Consider the following 17590-nt stretch of genomic DNA (forward strand, 5'->3'; position numbering starts at 1 on the left):
CCTCAGCCTTCCAAGTAGCTGGAACTACAGGCGCACGCTACCACGCCCGGCTTATTTTTTGATTTATTGTAGAGATGCGGTCTCACCAATTTGCCCAGGCAGGTCTTGAACCCGCAGCTCAGGCAATTCACTCACCTCAGCCTCCCAAGGCACGGAATTACAGGCTGAGCCACCAAGCCCAGCTTCCCATGTTCCCTTTTTACTTAACTTCAGCAACACTAGCAAAATAATGTATCACTGCCAAAATATTTAAAAGAGAGAAAAGGAAAGACAGTGGGAATGAAGGAAAGAGAGAAAGTAAATAATTTTTCTGGATCATTGGAAAAGAGAAAACTTGGCTCTGGAATCTTCAAGAAGTACTTGTTTGCCAAATCAAACATTTAAAAAAATTCAACCATTTCAGTATCTTTCTTCCTTAGGTATAAATGCTATAGGATAAACACCTTAGTTTTAGATAAGTACTGCTATCCACCACCACTCCCCTTCCCAAAGCAGATTTTTTTTTTGGTCAAAGTCATGATTTCCTCCCATTAGTCTATGGTCTCCCAATGGATTGTCAAAGAGTTAAGTAAGTGGTATTGGCTAATTAATGTCAACGTTTACTCCCTGTTGCTATAATTCATTTCTTAAATGAGAATGCAAATTCATGCCTTCATCTTCAATAGAGCTAAACTCCAACACCACACCCAAAGGAAAACTATGTATCTTCTCTTTTAGATGCATATATTGATCAGACTACAATCATGTAACAGCAAGAATTCTAAAGGCCAGCTAAAGAGTTTGAAGAGAAGGCAATTAAACTATGACGTCGCTCTTCAGCATGAATAAGCTTTTAGGTTTTTAGCTAACTTTCCACCCAATATTGGATGGAATTTAGCTGATATCCACAGCTTCAAATAAAAGATGACAAATTCACTTGGTAGGCCCATTTATGTAAATACTGTAGACTGATCTAGGTGTCATAAAACTTTATTCCTTTCTTACTGATGACTTTAGGGGAATAAATTACCTAAACCTAGCTCAATCTCTCTCTCTCTGTCTCTGACTCTCACTCTGGCTCTCGTTCTCTGTCTCTCTCGCACACATGCAGGTACACACACACACACACACACACACACACATGCACACACACACACAACTTTGTAATATATGGCTCCTCTACTAGCACAGTGAATGTGTCTGATTCTAATAATTATGTTACCACTCATGGATCACACCTAAATTTCTGAGTAAACAAACACTACCTGGAAAGTACTAGATATCAATTATTCAATATAAACACGTTTCTTAAAATGCTAGTTTCTAACAAGATGTAAATAATTTGGTCTGACTCTTTTACATTGCATTCAAATACATTGGGAAAACTCTAGAGAAAATAAAGCAATTATCTTTTTTACCAAGCTGCTTAAAATATATATATATGCATATATATATACACACACACACATACATAGGATGTGTGTGTAACTTCCTAATAGAAGTAATACATATTATTTTAAAAATCATGCAGAAAAATACAAAAATATGCCTAAAATTGCCTAAATCCTGCCACCCCAAAATAGCCATCCTAAAGATTAACTGAACATCCTTCTTATATGTCTATTTGCATATTGAAATACATATTAGTTTCCTACAGCTGCTGTAACAAATTACCACAGACTTAATGACTTAAGAAAACACTGATTTATTATCTTACAGTTCTGTAGGTTATAAGTCTTATGAGGCTAAAACAAAGGTGTCAGTTTCCTACATGGAGGCTTCAGAGGAGAATCGGTTTCCTTGCCTTTTTCAGCCTGTAGAGCTGCCCACTTTCCTTTGTGGCCTCTTTCTCATCTTTAAAGCCATCAGGAGTGGTTGAGAACTTCTCAGCCTGCCTCACTTTAACTGTCTGCCTTCCTTCCATTTTTAAGGATGCTTGAGATTATATTGGTCCTAGGGAGACAGCCCAGGATAATCTCTCTAACTTAAACTCAGCAGATGAGGAGCAACTTTAATTCTATCTCCAGCTTTAATTCCCCTTTGCCATGTATCATAGCAGATTTATACATTCTGGGGATAAAAATGTGAACATCTTTGGGTGCCCATTATTCTGTTTGCCAAAAAAGACACACACACATACACACACACACACACACACACACGCACACATATACAAAACAATTTATCATTCAATGAAATGTTAACATACACTTAAAAAAAATAAAAACTATTAAATAAGTTGAGCTTTAATAAACTGAAGAATTTTCTGAATACAAAATAAATATTTTTAATGCTGTGTTACTCTTTAACCAGATATATGTTTAAAAATAAAATATTTTCAAAATACTGAGTTTTGAATTTATGTTTTTGGAGCATGCTTCAAATGTAGAAAGCCTTGACTTTCCTTTAGAAATAGGCAAAAAATTTCCCACTTCATGGTATTAATTTTACATTATCAAGGTATATAGCATTTAAACTCAGTCTTTAAAATTGAATTTCCAGTATTATCTGACACTTGTATTTAGCTAAAATCTACAGTCACTATCAGTCATTTCTCCATTCTTGGAGAGATTATTATTCTTTTGATTCATCTCTGTTTCCTAGTATTCACCTTCATAAATTTAATTATTTCAGGATAGGCTCATAGATGTACTTCCTCAGTTCTCATGTATTTAAGAATATCTAGTTTTAGTTTTCATACCTAGTTTATAAAATCTAGGTATAAAATTAGGTCACTTTTTTAATACTAGGACTTTATAGACAACATTGTTGTTAGTCTTCTGGAACTGAATGCTGCTTGGTGAGGGCTAGCCTCATTTTTCTATGTAATAGTTTACTTGCTTTTTTTTTGCCTGAATGCCTAAAAAAATCTTTAAAAAAACGACTGGAAGTTTAATATTTTAATCAGGCTGTTTTTTTTCCTGGAACATAATATTTAAAAATCTACTTAATCAGCTTTTTGCTTTAATCTCATCATAGAATTTTTCTGGATCCTTTTATAGGTTTTTCTTCTAGGATGCCCATTATAAATGACATTAAATCTTCATTTCTTTATTACTTATTTCTAATTGCTTTTATTTCTTTGTCTCTTTCCTTTGCACTTCCTGTTGTTAGACTTCTCTACATCAGAAATTGTGTACAGCTGTGTTTATAGGTCTACAGGTCAGGTTTCTGGAAATGGGAAGGCTAAATTAAAATGACTTTCCATACGGGATTTCTTGCATAGTACCTTTGAAGTTGTGTTCCCACATCAACATTGACAATCTAAACTATGTTTACTTCTTATAGCTTATAGAGCAATTTTATATATATCATCTCATTTAACCTTCACACAGTGCAAAGAAGTAGACAGAAAAATATTATTTCCACTTTTCAGATATGTGTAGTCAACTGAATCACTTATAATTAGAATATTAGATAATGCCAATATAAAGAAACATTGTTCTTAAGTTTATTCCATCTTTTTCTGCCTTGCATATCTCCACTATAAAGAAAAAATAATAATTTTCCCAGTCACCCTTGCAACTAGAGTTGGCCATATGACACATTTCTGACTGATAAGTTAAAAAGCAATTGTGCTGCAGAGGTGAATTTGAGAAAAGTTTGTGCTTCTCTGATGAAAGCAACGGACAATGTTGGTGTGTCAATCTCCTTCCTTCTTTCTCACACTTACATGTACACTATGTAAAGAGATGAGGTAGTCATTGTGGACTCATTGGAAAAAGGCCAAGAACAATTCAGTTGATACTAGCCCAACATGGTTAAGTCATGGAACCAAAGTCATCAGCTGTCTGCCTATCTCTGAGCTACTTATTACGTGAGAAAAATAAGCCTGTCTTTGTCTAAGCCATATTAATAATATGTTACAGCTGGGCTCGGTGGCTCAGCCTGCAATCCTGCGTCTTTGAGAGGCTGAGGTGAGTCGATTGCCTGAGCCCACGGGTTCGAGACCCGCCTGGGCAGCAAGACCTCATCTCTACAATAAATCAAAAAATCAGCTGGGCGTGGTAGCGCATGCCTGTAATTCCGGCTACTCGGGAGGCTGAGGCGGAAGGATCGCTGGAGCCCAGCAGGCGAGGCTGCAGTGGCTGGAAGCGGCCACTGCACTCTAGCCTGGGTGACCGAGTGAGACTCCAACTCAAAAAAAAAAAAAAAAAAAAAAAATAATATGTTACAGTGCTTGCTGCCAAAGCATTCCTAGTACTATCAGTTAATAATAATGCCAATGCAAGGAGATGATGATTTAAGCTCCAGGTCCTGTATAAATTTATCTTACATTTATATAATATATAAATAGTTTAATATAATAACCATCCTTTTTAAAAACTTGATAACTAGAAAGATTAAGTTATTCACCCAACCCTCTATAAAGACCTAGGATCTCACCTGGGAAGAAAAATATTTAGATTTTAACTCATTGGGCAAGTATTCAAAATAAATTGTTCCAAGAAGCAAAGTTAATGTATACCAGTTGAACAGAAAATAATATTAGTTTAATTTATTGTGTTTCCAAGTAACCTGGAAGAATAACAATGCCTACAAATTTTCTGTGAATGAATCTGAATATTCTTCCTGATTTGAAAGACTGTGCTAGACACTGAATGATTATTTTCATTTACGTAGTATAAGCAATTCACTTTCTCATACATCTTAAAAGTCTACCTACACAAGAGATAAGAATTATGCTGTTTTATATTGGTATAAAATTGTCATAATTTCATGAATCATTTTTATTGTCTGATGATATAGAAATGATTTTCTTTTTGGAAAACCTCATTATTTTTTGAAGGCTCTGCTACTCTCCAAAAAAAATTCCAACTTAATATGTATCCTACCATGTTGTGCCAATTTACAAGTTATGGGTGATCTGGGCAAATCTTTTAATTGGTTTTGAATTGTGCAGTTTGTCTCAGAATGACATAAACGTTAAATAATTCAGAGACTAAATGAAACCTTATAATGGAGCACACCAAAGTTGTTTAGGCAAGTTTTCCCCCCTAGCAATCAGATAATTATACATAACTAGTCATCATTACTTGAAACAAATTATGTTCTGTTGAAGCATGAAAGAGGTTTCCTGACACTATTTTGAGTTCACTAATCTTACTGACAATAGGTGTCTCTCTGCAAAACCTGTTTATTGGTGTTATGGTTTGGTTATGCATCACTGTGTAGTCGTTGCTCTGTAGTAAGCTCCTCTTAATTATATCATTTTTCAAATAAATATTGTATCTTTTATTTTGAAAAATAACAGGTTCAGTAAACTTGGCAAATGTGTATATATTTTGAATACAGAATACTGTCTTTTATTCATTGTAGATTATCTATAATACATTGCTTCATGAGACAGCAGACTAGTGAAGGAAAAAAGGCAAGTAGTTACTTGCTGTGCATTTAAGTACTTAAACAGAGGAGTCACTCTGCTTTCAGACATTCTTACTTGATGAATTTCCTGGAGGCAAATGGTTTAGAGTGCTATGTCCTGCCAAACAAGAGCATTAGCATCATTTGTGCAGTGGGGAGGCTTGTGTTTGAAGTAGGAGAGATTCCTGACTTTGTCTACACAAATTAAGTAAAATGGGAAACTAAGGTATTTACCTAACTAATTCTGGCCAAAAGAAAAAAAAAATAGTGGGGTCAAGTATTCAAAGTAGGTATAGATGGTAATTAAGTTCATTGGCTAAGTATTCCACTGTCTGCCTACTTTCTGCAACTTGTTTTGTGTTTGTATCCAGAGGAAGAGTATATTAGGAATACCCTCATGAGACATCACTTAGCGGGTGTCCAAAAATAAAGGGACAGAAAACTCTTCATTCTCTCATTGCTTTAAGGACTCAGCATGTCCTTTAGGGCGGATAATGATAAATCTATTACTTCCACATGAGAATGTACACCTAGAAGATGGACATCTTTTGAACACTTTTAAAAAAGATACTCTGAATTTATAAGCTGAATTACTGGTGGTTTGAACATAAGTTTTTAGATGGGTACTGTGGATTCTAATAAAACCAAGATACAAACCAGGCAAGGTAGTTCATGCCTATAATTTCAGCACTTAGGGATGGTGAGGTGAAAGGATTGCTCGAGGCCAGGAGTTGGAGACCAGCCTGGGCAACATAAAGAGACCCGACTTCTACCCTAAAAAATTAGTCAAATATAGGGTGTGTGCCTGAATTCCCAGCTACTCAGAAGGCTGAGGGGAGAGGATCACTTGAGCCCAGAAGTTCAAGGCTGTTGTGAGCACCAGCCTGGGTGACAGAGTGAGACCCTGTCTCTTAAAACAGAAACAAAATCCAAACAACAACAACAACAATAATAACACAAAACAAAATACACACTATAAAAAAACACAAGGACATTATAATGTATAATATGCTGCAATTTTCTCGAGTGTTAGGAAGTTCCTACTTTCACATTTAAAATATTGCAATAATTATATACTTTCAAAAGTTAAATAAAACCAAATGCCACCAGAAAATCTGGACAGCTGAAATATAATAAATTTAAATAAAACTTTATAGATAATCATATTCTAATGTTAGTTTTTCAACAACTACTCATTGGGTCAAAATTTTAGTTTTATATCATATAAATGTAATAAAGCATTCTTATTGGATAACTGCTTTCTCCTTGCAGAATTAGTTTTTAAAGTCTGCTAATTTTAATGCAAATTCTGTTATAAATGATGTTGTTTATATATGTGGGCCTTACCTATTAATTCTTTCCCCTGGAAAAAAAAATCTCATTTTATTAAACATTGCTAGATTTTTTTGTCGGTTTTTCATCTGTTCTAGTAAACTCTTTGTCTATCCCTGTGGCAATATCACCTACCTGAATTTTTTTAGTTTTGTTATAATTTTTGATGTCTGAAAAGACAAGTCACCTCACTTTGCTTTTCTTCTTCAGGAGTATCTCTTATTTTAGAAGTAGCTTGCAAGTTTTATTATTTTTTATTTTTTTATTTTTTGAGTTGGAGTCTCATTCTGTCACCCAGTCTGGAGTGCAGTGGCCGCCCCCGGCCACTGCAGCCTCGACCTGCTGGGCTCTGGCGATCCTTCCGCCTCCACCTTCTGAGTAGCCAGAATTACAGGCACGCACTACCACGCCCGGCTAATTTTTGATTTATTGTAGAGATGAGGTCTCACCAAGTTGCCCAGGTGGGTCTCGAACCCGCGGGCTCAGGCAATCCACTTACCTCAGCCTCTCAAAGTGCGGGATTACAGGCCGAGTCACCGAGCCCGGCTGCAAGTTTTTTTTTTTTTAATATAGCAATTTAAAGTAGAATACTTTTGACTCTTGTTCTAGGTATATCTATTGTTTTGTTAAAAGTCATTTTAAACTTAAGGGCGTAAAAGAATAATCATTTCATGTATTATATTTCACACTTCTAGGGGTTAGCTGAGGTCAGTTAGGCAATTCTTTCTTGGGGGTCTCTCATGTGGTTCTTGTCTAATGGTGGCCACTCATTCATGAGTCTGGAGGTGGAAACTGATGTTAGCTGGAACCTCAGCAAGGGCTGCTGGCCAGTACTCCTCCCCAGGTCTTCTTCACGTGGTTTCCCTACTTCCTCATGGCACAATTTTTGATACAAGCAAGAGTCCTAAGGGGATCAAGCAAAAGTCACATCAGTAGTTCTGATTGAGCCTTAGGATCACATATCATTGCTCCTGCCATTGCTCATCAAGTTCCAGGGGATGAACACAGACACCATTCCACTCCACCTCTCTATGGTAGGAATATCAACAACACATTGTAAGAAGAGTATATGAGAAAGAAAATCTTGCTATGGCCATACTGGGGGGAAAAAAAAATTTGCCACAATTCTGTAGACCAATTTAGGAAAAATTAACATCTTGACAGTAGTGAATCTTCCTATCCACAAATATGTTATGTCTATTTATTTAGATTTTGTCTTTTAATAAAGTTTTATTTTGCCGCAAATAGCATATGTACATTTTGATAGAATTATGACTATGCACCTTATTGTTTATGTCATTATAAAGATTATCTTTTTAGAAAACATGTTTTAGCATTAGTTATTGGTATGCAGTAAATCACTAACTTTATATGTTGATTTTATATTTAACACACCTGCTTTGGTATCTAATTTATTCTAATAAATTATAGTTAAACTGAATTGAGTTTTCTACATAGTCAATCATCATTTATGACTTATAAAAGTTCTTTTTTCCATTTATTTTACTTATTTCATACACACATTTGATAACTATCATGTCTCAAGCATTGTCTTAAGCACTTAAAAATATTAACTAATTTAACATTAATAACCTACTGTGAGGTAGCTATTACTGTTTGCATTTTCTAGATTGAAAACCAAAGCACATAGACAATTAAACTCTTAGCTACTAAGGTAAGTATTAAACTTGTTCATTACTTAGTTTGTAAGCAATAGAGAAAAAATGTAAACCCAGGCAATCTGATCCAAAATCTATACTCTCAAATATTACATTATATGGCCTCTCTTACGCCTTTTCTTTCTTTTTCTTCTTTCACTACACTGGCTAAGACACACAACATAATGTCAAAAAGAATGGGCAATGGCAGACACCTTTGTATTTTTTATGATCATAAACCCAACCCTTTCATCATGACACTGTTAAGTACTAGATTTTGTAGGTTACTGTTTTTCAGACTAATGCAATTCCCTTCTCTTCCTACTTCACTAAATGTTTTTCTTTTCCTTTACTTTCTTCTCTTTCTTTCTTTTTTTAAATTATGAGTAGTTGCTTAATTTATTTAAGTCTTTTACGTCATCTATTAAGATAATTTTTTCCTCATTAGTCTCTTAGATTGGTAAACTGAAATATGTGAGTTTTCTAATGTTTAATCAATTTTTCCCCCCAGGAAATAATTTCGTTTTATTACACACTGCCAGATTCCAGTGTTCCAATATTTTGTTTAATATTTTAAAATTTTAGTTCAAAAGTGAATTCACTTTATAATTTTTTTCATTATGTTTCATGTTGACTAAAATGCATTTAAATGTCTTGATAATTTTCAAGTCATCTTTTAAAAAATTCCATTTGAATCTCATAGTGTTAAAAGAAAGTAGTCTATATGATTCAAATTCTTTAATATACACTATGGCAAAATGTGTTCAGTTTTCACAGATGTACGGTGTACTGTGTACTCCAAAATAAAAAATGTCATTTTACAAAACCTAATGAAATAATAGATTGAGACAATGACCATCTGCTGGAGTCCAGCTCCAGAAGAGAGTCAGGGCCTGAATGGGGAGAATCAGGAACGGCAAAGAAGAATGACAGGAGTCACCTGCCTGGGTAGTGTTCAAAACTCTGCCAATTTTTATTTATTTTTCACAAGCTTATATAGGTTTTCCACTCAGCCTTGCAGCCACAAATGTATCTTATGTTGCTAACCAAACGCCCACATACATCCTTTTTGCACTCACAATAAGATTGACCTTTAACAATTTTAACCACAGATGGTGTTTTTCTTAAGTCAAACATTTATGAACATCCTGGTTTTCTTCCTAACTTTCTTATAACTATTTGCTATTATAGGCCTATAATATCCTTACCCTATAAAGCCAAACCTTAACCCTAAGTCTTATTTAATTTACTTACTACTATATATTTATTTCTATTAATCTTACTTCTATCCTTATATCCCTATATTTTCTTAACTATCACTTATACTATTATGTATCTCTTATCTTACTAGTTTATCTTATCTTACTATCTTATTATTAATATTCTAAATTCTATCTTCATTAAACTACTTATTTAATCCTAAAATATCTTGATCTATTTTTAATCTCAAATGGTTATTTTCCGCCAGCTCTCAGGTGGGGTCTGTTGTATATGAGGAAGTGGTCGACTTGTTCTTCTCGGCCTCCTGCTGTTACTGAAAAACGTCCTTACACACCCTAAGGGGCACCCCTTTTGCTGCAATCTCACCTCCATTATGCCTATGTATAATTTTTGCTATCAAATGCCATCGTCCATTTGCGCATCTATTATCTCAATTAAAGAGGGAACATTCTCAAGCCTATGCACGCAATCCTTCAAAGTTAGGGAAGGTCCGTCAACAGGATCCATGGGGCTTTGCCTCCGTCATGGCCGCATTTTACTGGGGCCTTGCTCCCAGCCGGCGTTTTTCCTGTTTTCAGGTCCCTTTTACCTTACTTTTACTAGTGATTGCGGCTCCCGGCAACCATCATGGATGAAACCATTAGGAGAAAGGTTGATGAATAATTTTTTTTTGTAGATTTTTGTTTGTTTTAGAGATGTGGTCTCGCTATGTTGTCCAGGCTGAACTCAAATGCTTGAGTTCAAGGTTATGCACCAGCTCGCCAGCTTGATGGAGATTTTAGAGTGGGGGGGGATCAGGCTCAATGATCAATCCTTGCATTACTAACAGAGAGACAATCCTCTGTCACAGATTTGGTGTCATCTGGCTGTAGTGCAAGATTAAGCACTCCCTCCTTCTCTACTTCCAAATTTAAAGGGAACCTAATCAAGTTCAGAGTTAAATTCCATTTACAGAGAATATAGGAGATAAAGGAACAAGTTAATCAACAACACAATGAAGCAATCAGATAGATCCAGAATGTGAGACATGTTTTTTTAGAACTGACCCAGTTTTTCAATCAATCAATGACCTAAAGAAAAAAAGAGAGAAATAAAGGGGAAGGGCAACTGTTTGGATCTTATTTCCAAAAGCTAAAGTGTAAAACACATGTTTTAAGTAATTTAAATCATTTTAATTTAGTTGTACATAATTTTATTTTATTTTATTTTATTTTTGAGTTGGAGTCTCACTCTGTTGCCCAGACTGGAGTGCAGTGGCCACTCCTGGCCACTGCAGCCTCGACCTGCTGGCTCTGACGATCCTTCCGCCTCAGCCTTCCGAGGAGCCGGAATTACAGGCATGCGCTACCACGCCCAGCTGATTTTTTGATTTATTGTAGAGATGAGGTCTCACTGCCCAGGTGGGTCTCGAACCCACGGGCTCAGGCAATCCACTCACCTCAGCCTCTTATCCAAAATGATAGATAAAATTCATAATTTTATCAGGCATAATTGTGGATATGGTTATATACAAACGAGTCCATGTTTTTTAGAATCTGGCAGAATTACATAGAGATTATACACATTAGAGATTTGATTTAAATTTTAAAAGACAAAAGAAAACAAAAGAAGAACATGAAGTTTGTTCCATATATGTTCATTAGATCAAACTTGTAAATCGTGTCTTTTAATTCATATCTGATTTATTTTTCTCAATTAGTGATAGGCACTGTTAAAATGTTTCAATATGATAACAAATTTGTTATTGTATTTACCTTAATTTTTGTTTTGTATATTTTAGAGGATAAGATTTGCTTTATATGTTTTAGGAGTCTAATATTTTTAAATTTTATATTTTCACGTAAATTGAAGCATTTATCATTATTCAATTACCTGTGACAACTCAATAATCCTTTTTAGCTTAATGTCTGCTTTGTTTGACATTAATCAAGCTATATTGATATCTTTTCTACTTTTGAATAGTATTTGATAAGATACTTTTCACATTCAACCTATTTACATTTTTGTGTGATCTTTCTCCTGTTCTCTCTTGTTCACTCTCTCTCTGTCTTTCTCTTTCTCTCTCTCTCTGTGTGTGTGTGTATCTTATTTTGAGCTAAAATCTGAACCCCCCCTCTTCTAGGTTTGTTTTTGTTTTTTACACTGAATATTCACTCTCATTTATTCCCCCCCATTTTACTTAACATTCTTTCATTTCTCTTAATGATTACTCCAGAAATCTTAATATGCACATTAACTTACAAAATTCTAAGGCTAATCATTATCTTCACTCTCCTTCTGAACAAATCAATGATGTAAGAACACTGTATCTCTGATAATCTCTTCCTTTTTATGCATTAGTGCTTCAAAAGTTTTTATTTTATCTTGTTTTCCTCTTTTATAAACACAAGTGTCAATCACTGTTTTATACAGCCATTTATTTTGACTTACCAACATATTTATTGTTTTTTTGATCACTATTCTTGCATATCGGACTTTTTATGTAACAATGTCTCCTTTTCTCCCTCGTTTTTGAAAAATATTTGTTGAATATTGAATTCTAACTTTACAATCATTTTTCTGTCTTTGCATTGAAGTTATAATTTTATTCTCTTTGTCTTCTAGTGCTACTAAAAAGTCATCAAGTGTTAATTTAATCATCATACGTCGACAATTTCTTTTTTTAAAGTTCTAGATTCAGGGGTATGCATGTGTATTTGTTACACTGACATACTGTGTAGTGATGGGGATTGGGTCTCAGGTGGCCCATTCCCCAGACAGTGAACACTGTTCTTCATAGGTAGTTTCAGAACCCTAAACTCACTTCCCCTTTCCCTCTTATTGGTGTCCCCAGTGTCTATTATTTCCATCTATGTGATTGTTTTGCTCCCACATGAGTGAGAACATGCAGTGTGTGTTTGGTTTTCTGTTTCTGAGTCCGTTTACTTAGGATGATGCTCTCCAGCTCCATCCACGTTGCTGCAAAGGACATGATTTCATTCATTTTGATGGCTGCGTAGTTTTACATGGTGTATATATGCCACATTTTCATTATCCAATGATCCATGGATAAGCATTTAGGTTGGTTCCACATCTTTGCAATTGTGAATTGTGCTGCAGTGGACATGAAAGTCCAAGTGTCTTTTTTTATAAATGACCTCTGTACCTTTGGGTATATACCTAGCAGTGAGATTGCTGTATCAATTGGTAGATCTACTTTTAATTCTTTGAGTAATTTTCATAAAGGTTGTTCTAATTTACACTCCCACCAACAGTGTATAAGTGTTCCCTTTTCTCCTCATCTGCATCAGCATCTATTGTTTTTTTGAATTTTTAATATTGATCATTCTGTCTGAAGTATGGTGGTATCTCATTGTGGTTTTAATTTACATTTCTCTGATTATGAATGATGTTGAACATTTTTTCATGTTTGTTGGCCATTTGTATATCTTCTTTTGAAAGATGACTTTTTATGTTTTAGTTAAATATTTTTATACTTTATTTATATTTTTACCTGATTTTTTTAGTGAAATATATTTCTTTTTATGTTTTAGTTAAATATATTCCTAGATATTTTAGGTTTTTGGCTGCTATTGTAAAGGAAATTGAATTCTTGATTTGACTCTTAGCTTGGTCACTATTGGTGTATAGTAGTGCTACTGAACTGTGTGTGCTGATTTTGTATCTGGAAACTACCAAATTCATTTGTCAAGTCCAGGAGTCTTCTGGAGGAGTCTTTAGGGTTCTCTAGATATAAGATCATAACTTTGATGGTATACAGAGATAGTTTGATTTCTTCTTTTCCAATTTGGATACACTTTATTTCATTTTCTTGCCTGATTGCTCTGGCTAGGACTTCAGAACTATGTTGAATAGTAGTGATGAAAGTGGGCATCATTGCCTTGTTCCAGTTCTGACGGGAAATGTCTTCAACTTTTCACCGTTCAAGATGACATTGGCTGTGTGTTTGTCCTATATAGCTTTTATTATTTTGAGGAATGTTCCCTCTATTCCTATTTTGCTGAGGGGTTTATCATAAAGGGATTTTATGAAATGCTTTTTCTGTATCTATTGAAATGATCATAGATTTTTATTTTAAATTCTTTTTATGTAGTACATCACATTTATTCACTCATATATGTTGAACACCCTGTATCCCTGGGATAAAACCACTTGATCACGGTGCATCTTTTTTTTAATGTGCTGTTGAATTTGACTTGCTAATATTTTGCTGAGGATTTTTGCATCCATGTTCATAAGCGATGTAGGTCTGTAGTTTTTTTTGTTGTTGTTGTGTCTTTTCGTGGCTTTAGTATCGGAGTGATATTGGCCTTGTAGGATGAGTGAGGGAGGAGTCCCTCCTCTTCAATATTGTGGAATAGCTTCAGTAAAATTGGTAGCAGTTCTTCTTTGAAGGTCTGGTAGAATTTGGCTGGACTTTTTTTGTTGAGAGACTTCAAATTACTGTTTCAGTCTTACTACACATTATTGATCTGTTCAGGGTTTCTATTTCTCCCTGATTCAATGTTAGGAGGTTGTAAGTTTCCAAGAATTTATTCATTTTCTCTAGGTTGCTTAGTTTGTTTGCATAGAGGTGTTCATAATAACTGGTCTCAGTAGTGATGGTAACGTTGTGAGTTTGTAAGTTGTGATAGTGCTAGTGAGAAAAAAATACATGTAATATTTTAATTTGTTTTCCAATTTTGAGTAAATGATCTTACCACCCTCATATAGTATCTTATACTTTCAAAGCATTTATGAATAGTCAAAGTCAGAAAGGAAAGATTTTTTTTAGAGACAATGAAAGATTTTATTTTTTTACTTTCATCCAAATACACCCTTTTCTGAAAAACACAAAAGCATGCACATTGATGGCATTCTTATAAAGAAAAACTAAGTAATAACAAAGCTGTAAATCAACAACAATAATACAAATGAAAGTTTAAATGATATGTGAAAAGATTTGCAAGTAGGCATAATTTTAGAAAATAATAATTCAAGTCAGTATCAGTACAGGTTAAGGAGAAGCTTCTAATTTTCCAAACATTCTGATACAAAACTGTTTTCAACTACCATATTTTATAGACCTTTTGTGAGAATGTAAGTACAGTCCCAAGAAACATGATATTCAAGTGATCTCACACAGGTTACTTTGCCTTGTTATAATGAATTATATTCCACATAATTCCAGTGGTATTGCTTTTCGAAATTTAGAGCACATACATGAGACTTAAAATAAGTTCCGTGACTTACATTTATTCTTTTCTTTTAACAAATTTTTTATTTTAAAATTATGGGGTAGAGTTAAGGATTAGGTATACAAATATGCATTGTGCAGGTACCCTTACTGATGAGGTGTACCCCCCCGTACCCAGACAGATACTGACTACCGTTAATCCCACCTCCCTTCCCCTCTCTGTCCCCCCCCATAGTTTCCCGTGGCTTACATTTATTCTGGTCTAATTAGCAATAATTTCTAAATTTAGGACTGTTTTACCCACGACCTCTTTCATAATTAAGCCAATCGTACCCTGAGTATACATGAGCATGTGTATACACACACATACTAACATACACAAATTAACTCACACCGCATGACTCTTTGAATGCTTTGCTTGAAATGGTTTACTCTCTGGTTTTGGAGAAGCAATGTAACACAGTCACGTAATTTTCCCTTAATCATTTTTTCATTTTATTTATCATGATTCAATTGGTGTGTCTCATGTGCATCATTGAAACAAAAACCCATCAGCAGTAGGCGAAAGGCTCCCTCAAAGGATTAGCAGGCAATCAAGTTAAATCATGACATAGAAGCAGAGTAGATTGCACATCACAAAGGTACCCACATGGAATGCACTGTCCCACGGGACGGTGTGACTGGGTTCCTGGACACAGTGCTTGTTCTGAGGTGACACTCATTGCTGTGGCGCTCCATTACAACTCACGGGAAAGAAACAAATTCATTCAGTCCTGATGAATCAAGACTATTTCACTGGCTTAAAGAAGGCAAACTTCTTGAACAATCACAAGATGCTTCTGCATAGCTGGTGTGATGCCTCGAAGGGCTGAGAGTCCCCTTCCTAGGAGAGCAATGCTGGCTATGCCCTGCTGCCCTTATGGTCCGTGCAAACCAGCAGCACCACTGACAAGAAGCCGGGGACAAACTGCAGCGCATAGACACGTGAAGGGAACATTCTGTTAAATCAAAGAAAAGTGGGCAAAAGGCACGTGCCAGTAAATCTAGTCTGAATATCTGCAAGGTCCCATTACCTCAGATACCTAGGAACTTAGGGCTCAACCAAGGTTCACAATGATTACTATGATATTATTAAAAAATAAAAACAAAACCCCCCAGAAACTTTGATGTTTCCAAGCACTTATGGCACCAATGCTACAAGGTGCTCATAGCAGAGCTTCAATGTTCAAAACACTGGGCAATTTTAAGCTCTGCTACTATGATTCAGAGTCACAATCTTAACTCAAACGTCATTCTCTTATTTTGTACATTATTCTTTTATGTAGAGTATAGGGTGTGCATATTTAGCGATTTCAATAAATATCAGAAATGTTATTTTGCACACATGAAGCAAAACCAGCTGATAATGCAAAGCAACAGAACGTGCACTCGACAGAGCTTCCCCAGGAACGTTTGCCCTTTTCTTTCACCATCTCAATACCGAAATAAAATTTCTTCCATTGGCTTATGGAAATTAAGAACGAGGGAAATATTACCCAGCTGTACTTGAGCATTTAGAACTGTCAAGGTGTGATAACAACTACAGTGAAACATGCTGCAAATTAATGTTCAAAAAGACAACCATCTGAATTACAAAATGATGGCAAACCGTCTAATGCTACTAATCTGACGTTGTCCTTAGTTCACAGGAACTGTGAGAACAGCAGAAAACCTGCTTAGCTTTTACTTGCTGCAGCTCCAGTACTAATGCTGTGAAACCAGGTGTGCATGCCCGAGACCAACTTCACATCGGCTTCAGTCACAAATTCTATCTTATCTAATGTTCAATCAACAAGGCTTTATTTACGCTTTTTACTAAATTCAGGAAACAGCTGGTGTCATGTGTGGCCGCCAAAAACAGACCATGGAGCACATCCCGCGGCCTGGAGACGCTGCTGTTTACGCTTGGAGATTGACCCACAGGCAGCCGAGCGAGGTCCCGTAGATAGACGATAGACGTGTTTCCATACAGTTTCCTTCCAACCTCGGACATCTGCATGCCAGCAGTCACACCACTCAAGAACAGGGCTGATGGCTAAGTCTTCCTGAGGCTTAGTTTGGAATTAACACTTTTCCCTGGAAATCTGTTTCTTCTTTCTGGATCTGGTGATCCATAGAAGTCCATAAGCATCTTATCTTTTATTTCAAAGTGTTCATGAAGCCATCTCCTCATAGAGTCTTGTTTTTCTGGGACATCTTTTTTGTCTATAGGATCAATGTGAATATGAATTCTTGGACATTCATTGCAGAGAAATTCAGTCATGGATGGTGAATGCTTTTGCTGCTGCATGTCGTCTCTCCCTTCATAAACCACAGTAACATCATAAATTGCATCCAAATAACTCTTCATAGAATCCAAAGCAACATGAGTTGCTTTTATACGTGGTGTCAGCACATGTTTTAATACTGCAAGGCCATGTCGAGCAGCGAAGGCCTGACTAGATGAAATGACTTTTGCTTGTCTTGTACCTTCTGGAAAAATCACAAGATACATTGGTGTCCCGCGCTCGCGTAGCTCTGCAGCTTGCGCCTCATCTCTTTCTCGTTAAATCTGGCACTTGGCTTCACACAGCTGCCTCCATGCCGAGAAAAATAACACCCAGACGATGGAAAGCATTTTAGTCCCTCTCTCAGCACATAGCGCACATGTCCAAGCGCATTCTGCCTGGCAGCCAACATGTCAGCAACAATCCGGTCGACCGTGCTTTGATGAGTTGCGAAATATATTTTCTTTAATTTTTGGCAAATCTGCACATGGCGATATCCGCACCCCGGTGCAATTCTCGAAGAAGGAGAGCGCCACGTTCTGGCAGACGCAGCA

The 17590-nt window shown here is 35.8% G+C and overlaps 1 pseudogene; it reads right to left on the reverse strand.

Annotated features, from left to right (window-relative positions):
- Positions 1–16668: 16668 nt before the first annotated feature.
- Positions 16669–17590, reverse strand: LOC103268895 (annotated as a pseudogene).

This window comes from Carlito syrichta, unplaced genomic scaffold, assembly GCF_000164805.1.
Source record: "Carlito syrichta isolate Samal-C Ts95f unplaced genomic scaffold, Tarsius_syrichta-2.0.1 Scaffold308955, whole genome shotgun sequence".
In the NCBI taxonomy this organism is placed as follows: Eukaryota; Metazoa; Chordata; class Mammalia; order Primates; family Tarsiidae; genus Carlito; species Carlito syrichta.